Source organism: Equus quagga, chromosome 14 (genome assembly GCF_021613505.1).
Source record: "Equus quagga isolate Etosha38 chromosome 14, UCLA_HA_Equagga_1.0, whole genome shotgun sequence".
In the NCBI taxonomy this organism is placed as follows: domain Eukaryota; kingdom Metazoa; phylum Chordata; class Mammalia; order Perissodactyla; family Equidae; genus Equus; species Equus quagga.
Genome location: NC_060280.1, coordinates 72489068 through 72495067, shown reverse-complemented (window position 1 = coordinate 72495067; position 6000 = coordinate 72489068). Strand labels below are relative to the sequence as shown.

Below are 6000 nucleotides of genomic sequence, written 5' to 3'. Positions count from 1 at the left end.
AAAGTAACCAAAACCTCAGAGCCTGAAATTTCCTTTCCAGGACGGCAGGGGTAATTAACAGTAATAAGGAAGCACTGAGATGTTCCAGCCTAAGGACAGTGAGTTTCCAAATTCCATTTTTATGAATGTCCGTTTTGTTGTGAGATGGGATTACAGAGATCAAAGATCTGCCACTTTCGCTGCCATTTTGTACAATTCCGAAAGTCAACTGAAACTGGAGGAAGAGTCTGTTCCAGTGCAGAGCAGGGAATGTTCAGAGACATTAAGAGGCTCAGAGGGTGCAGTTTCTCAGTCAGTGAGTTCCCTCCCCTTGGATGGAACTTAACTCTCCTGCATTTACGGCTTTTACTCTGTGACACGGGGCAGTAACTTAACCTCTCTTAGACTTTGGTCCCTTAGTCTTGGATTAGAAACGACCTTCTTCGTTTCCAACCCACCAATTCTAATCTGCATTAGATGCCAGCATCAGTTGATGGAGCTGAGGGCCTCCAGTTTTACTGGTGAGGAGAGGGTTCAAGTGAATGAAGAAATCTTGAGATAAGAGTATTCCGTTCTGATCTTTCTCTCTTATGCCTGCTCCCTTGTTTTTTTAGGAGTCATGTTTGCATATGGCAGCAGTGGCCTTCCCTCTGAAACAAAAGTTGATGATGCCCTTTGCTTTATTTAGCTTATAAAGACTCTAAGAAAGGGAAAATTAGTGTCATTCAGTCTCATGATAATGGTAAAGGCAGACTTTATGGGTCCAGATTGGGTTAGTCTCAGATATTCCCAGCATATATCCCCTTCTGTAGGACAAGATGTTGTGGGAAAAGCTGGGTTTTCCTCTAATGTAACCCTTTTTTTTCCTGTACTCACAGATATCTTTGAAGAAGAATGGCTCTTGGAAATGGCTCCTTTGTGATTGAATTCATTCTGTTGGGATTAACAGACCAACCAGATCTGCAACTCCCCTTGTTCTTCCTGTTTCTAGTAAAGTATATGGTCACTGTGTTGGGAAATATGGGTTTGATAACTCTAATTGGGCTGAATTCACACTTACACAGCCCCAGGTACTTTTTTCTGTTTAATTTGTCTTTAATAGACCTCTGTTATTCTTCTGTGTTTATACTGAATATTCTAACTAACTTTATTTCAAAGAGTATTATCTCCTACATGGGTTGTATGACTCAGCTTTACTTTTTCTGTTTTTTTTTTTTTTTTTTTTTGTGCTCTTTCTGAATGCCTTGTGCTGACATCAATGGCCTGTGATCGCTATGTGGCCATCTGTAAACCACTTTTCTATATCACGTCCCCTCAAGTGTGTTCCAGCCTTATGTTTTCTTCATACTTGATGGCGTTTTCTGGTACCATACTCACACCGGATGCATGCTGAGACTGACCTGTGATGCAAACACCATCAATCATTATTTGTGTGCAATTTCCCCTCTACTGCAGCTCTCCTGCATGAGCACCTACGTCAATGAGCTGATAAATTTCACCATCATGGGCATCTGTGCCCAGCCTCACCATCTTTATCTCTTATGGTTTCATCATCTCCATCATCCTCTACATCAGCTCCATGGAAGGCAGGTCTAAAGCCTTCAGTAAGTGCCATTTCTCTCTTCTTTGGATCAGGTGTATTTGTGTATCTCAAACCATCTTCTGCTGGGTCTGTGGATTCAGGAAAAATATTTTCTGTATTTTACACCAATGTGGTTCCCATGATGAACCCTTTAAGCTGCAGCTTGAGGAACAAAGATGTTAAAACTGCTCTGAGAAAAACCCTGAGCAGGAGAAAGTTTTGATCAGAAAAAGTGTCTCTCTATATGTAATCATAGGATTCATAGAATCTCTTTGTTTTACTACAGTAGTTTAAGTGGAGGCCTTCTTATCCTATATCTTTGTTACCATGGTAAAGGAAATGTGAATCTTCTCAATCTGTTTCCAATTTTTCAATAAAAGATCTTCCTCACCATTTCACAATTTCTTCTTTGTTTCATGATTTTACCTGTTTAAGAATGACATTAAAGAATACATTTATCTCTGCTTTTTGGGTTGTCATTATGGAGTTTTTTTTTTCTCTCCTGTAAAAAGATAAATGGTCCTGAAAATGATCAAGAAAAGTTATACTCGTGTGATGTTGTGCCATTGGGAGGTTTCTGTCTGCCGCTTATAATGTGCTATTGCAATCAGGAATCACATGCTCTGTTTCTACTCCTGTCTTCACATCCTCCATGAATGTATCCCCTTTAAATGCCAGTGTTTCACACAAATAGCAGTTTCCATTAAGTCTGTAAAATAAAATCTGTAAACACTATGCATCAAGCATCTTTGGCAGAGATTTCATATTTACATCTGTAAACTTGAAACTGAAATGTAATAGATCATTAATATATATTTATTGCACACACATGATACTAAACTTAGAAAAGTTAATGATTCAAGTCATTGTGCTATTTGGGAACCTTTGTAGACATTTCAGAGATGCATCCAAACGCTTATATATTTTATCACTATTTGAGGTGGCCAAGGTTGTGTGTTAAATCTGCTCACTAATCTTTCACACATAAACACAAGCATTTTGTACCTATGAGCACCTAGTGATGTGTAGCATTGGGCTATATGTCACAAATATAAATGTCACAGTAAGAGAAAGATGTGAATGTAGATTGTCATAATGCAACAGAGTAAAGCTACATACTACATATTAATAGATTCTAAAATCAATCTTATATAGTTAAAATTACTTCTTAAAATTTCTTTTATTGAATTAATGCCTGTTGGGGTCAGATGTAGGATTTTTTCCTAAGTACAGCATAGTCAGTTTTTCTCTTGAGCATTGGGATATTTCATTGTATTATCATCTGAACACTAGTTGAAGTAGTTGGTTTATATGCAGCCCATTGTCACACAAAATATGCACCTTTAAAAAATAAAATCACACTCAAGTCTGGGGAATTTTTACAGTACAAAATAGAGACTTTCATTTTCCACAGTGAATTAGAGGCCTGGGAGAATCACCTGGGCTGTTTCAAGTGTGTTTCTGACATAAAGTTAAATTAAATCACTTTATATACTAATATAGAGATTAATATAAACATTAATATAGCATCTGTATTATATTATGACTGTTATAATTGCTCTTATGTATTTCAATTTTTTCTGCAATGTCACATCTGTCAGTGTATATATTCCCCAGGAAATAATATGAGAAACTCAGGAGAGGGAATCTTAGTTCTCATTTGCCAGATGATGAAACTGATGCTCAGATGTACTCATGGTTAGTTCCAAATCACAACATTCAAGTGGTAGAGCTGCGATTAAGACTTAGGTGTTTTGATTCTAAATCTATTAGGGAAATATTATTATTATACAAAATTTACCCTACTTTTAAATATCAGTGAACAGGAACAATGGTTTTATTGAATAAAAATGTTTCAGAATGCAAATAAAGGCAAAATCCTAAAATAAGAAAAATGTCAAGTAAGTATCTTTTACATTTTATATTTGACAGCTCTATTGTCTAGTTTAGAATGTGTGAATACGTTCTCATTTTATACTTGCCTATACAATAAGTGGAAATACAGAAGGGTAGACTATAGTAATCATTTCCACATTCACTTTTTCCATCTATGGGCTGGATGCAGGTGACCATGAGGCCCTCCTTAAGTGATGAAGCCAGACATGGATTTTAAGGGTCAAGGTGGATAATGGAAGAATAAATGGAACTATTTTCAAGTATGGGCACATAGAGGGTTCTGGGATGCCAGCAATATTCTATCTTCTTCTTCTTTTTTTTCTTTTGCTGAGGAAGATTCGCCCTAAGCTAACACCTGTTGCCAATCTTCCTCTTTGTTTGAGGAAGATTCCCCATGAGCTAACATCTGTGCCAATCTTCCTCTATTTTGTATGTGGGTCACTGCCACAGCATGGCTGATGAGAGGTATAGGTCCATGCCCGGGATGCAAATCCATGAAGCACAGCCACCAAAGTGGAGCATGCCAAACTTTCATTTTTATAATGGTTGGAGTATATTTTGTAGACTTATAAGTATTTATGCTAAATTTCACAGTAAATTAAGATTACAAAACTTCGTTTATACCTCTACTTAAATTACATTTTAGACTAATTCATAAGCAAAGACTGAGAATAAAAGCCCAAGCATACAGGAACAGTCTTCCTAGTACAGAATGGTTGACCCAGAAGAAACCAACAGAAGTGGAGTAACGTATGGAGTAATCCAGACCAGATATGCCTTGGGCAGAAACAATCCCTTTATGACACTCAATGAAGAATTTCCACAAGTGATGTGGGAGAAAGGGCAATGCACAACACCATTTTATAGATTTGTAGCAGGTCATATGTCATTATATTTAGGTGAATGTAAAACGGTTGTAGTTCTCATCCCATATTAGATAATTTCATTTTCTTCACCCTTTCTACATTCTTAACAATGTTTTTCTCTGAAGGGCTTCTACAGACATTTTTTTAATGAGTGATGAAAAAAACTTGAAATCTAAAAATTTGGAAATATTTAGGCATAGAGAAATGACTGTGCTTCAATCATTAGAGGTATTATAAAACAATGATTGAATCAGAAGCAAGTATCACTATTATAATTCAGGTTTAGAGATGACTCAGCAATAAGTACTTTGTGTTGAGTCCCAGAATATCGGGTTAGAGTATATCTCACCTTCCTGGATAAGCATTGTTTCTGGAAATCAGGGTAGACCTGAGTCTGACGATGGATGTCCGGCTGGCTCAGTTAAGTGGAGAGTGAATAAGTAGTTCACTATTTGTCTTTGTATGTATATATTCATAATGACATTACTGAGAGATTTATCTTTCTACAAATGGGTCACAGTAATGGAAAGTTGCCATGATTTGGTAATTTTTCAGCTTTTTTTAAAAATAAACTTTCTGATCTTTTCTCACTCTCTTTTACTACTGGGGTTTCTATAATGTGGATATTGATCCACTTGATAGTGTCCAATAAGCCCCTTAATTTTTTTCACTATTTTTAATTCTTTGTTTGTTTTGGCCCTCTGACTGAATAGTTTTCGATAACCTTTTTTCAAATTCAATGATCCTGTCTGTGCCAGATCTAGTTTGCTTTTGAACCCCTCTAGCAAAGCTTTTAGTTCAGTTATTGAATTCTTCAGCGCCATGATCTCTGTTTAGTATTTTTAAGGTTTCTGTCTCTTTGTGGACATTTTCACCTAGTTCTTGTACTCTTCTCTGACTACAGTGAAGGTCAATATGATAGTTATTTTGAATTCCCTGTCAGGTAAATCACTTATTTCTATTGTATTAGGATCACTTTGTGGAGATTTATCTTGTTCCCTTTGGGAAAATATTTTGCCGTGTCTTCATTTTCATGGACTCTGCATCGATGTCTGTACATTAGACAAAACAGCCACCTGTCCCAGTTTTCATAGACTGACCTTGTACTGCATCAGACCCACACCAATAATCTTGTCTAGAGACTCTGGAGACCTCTCAAACTTTGTATCAGTCCAACCCACTTTCTTTGTTTTTAGTGGCCTCCCAGCCATCCTGAGTGTACCGGGTTCCATCAGTATTCTCCACTAAGCAAGACTGAAGCCAATTCCCCAGGTGACCCCCATATAAACTGGGTGAGTCATGCATGCAGCACATTTCTCCTTCACTACTGAGAAGCTGGAAGAAAGGGATTTTCAAGTGCTAGCTCTGTGCTAAGCCAAGGGGAGGGGCTATGACTACTTCCAGGCCAAACCACCAACTTGATTCTCTTTACCCCTGGGCAGCCAAAGTATGCTGTGTCCTGTGTCCCTCAGCTTTCTGAGACAGGCTATCCAGAAGCCAGTGTTTGGTACAGCCCCCCAAAATTTTGGGGCATTGGATGCATGGTACACCTCTTTCCCTCCCCAGGGAGAATCTAGGAAACGGGGGATTTTGTCCTAATCACAAGGTACTGTGCAAGGATAGGTATTAAGACAAGAGGATATCTTGAATTTCGCTAACAGTTTCAATATGACTGGT

At 37.6% G+C, this 6000-nt stretch overlaps 1 pseudogene; it reads left to right on the top strand.

Annotated features, from left to right (window-relative positions):
* The first annotated feature begins 873 nt into the window (after positions 1-873).
* LOC124225773 (olfactory receptor 8B3-like) lies at positions 874-1784 on the top strand (annotated as a pseudogene).
* Positions 1785-6000: the final 4216 nt, after the last annotated feature.